Consider the following 508-nt stretch of genomic DNA (forward strand, 5'->3'; position numbering starts at 1 on the left):
TTGTGTCTTTGTTTTTTAATATTTTTTATTTTTTATTAATCGTTAAGGGTAATTTGGTCAAAAAATAAAATTGAGATTAATAAAAAGGATTATTTTATAACGTTTTATAATGTTCAAGATGATTTTAATAAAAAAAAATCGGAAACAATTTTGATTTTGAGTTCAAACATTAAGGATGAAAAAATACTTAATCCTAAAAAAAAAAGATGATCCAGGCAGCGTGTGTCCCCTGACACTTATGAAAGACAATCAATGAAGCCATTTTTAAAGACTCAAGAAAAGCCTCGTCAATGGTTGCTGAAGCAGTACTTACAAAAGTTAAAATAAGAAGATAACTTCTGTTTTCTGCTTTTAGAATTCTTAACCCGTGACTTCTAAGTGAGTTTAGAAAGATTATGTCGTTTGAGTTATATTTTATTTTATGTTATTGCTAAGTCTTGTAAAGATATTTTATTTTATTTTAATATGAAATCTATTTTTTTCAAAAAAAAAAAAAACTATAGAGACA

The sequence above is a fragment of the Arachis duranensis genome, chromosome 10 (genome assembly GCF_000817695.3).
Source record: "Arachis duranensis cultivar V14167 chromosome 10, aradu.V14167.gnm2.J7QH, whole genome shotgun sequence".
In the NCBI taxonomy this organism is placed as follows: domain Eukaryota; kingdom Viridiplantae; phylum Streptophyta; class Magnoliopsida; order Fabales; family Fabaceae; genus Arachis; species Arachis duranensis.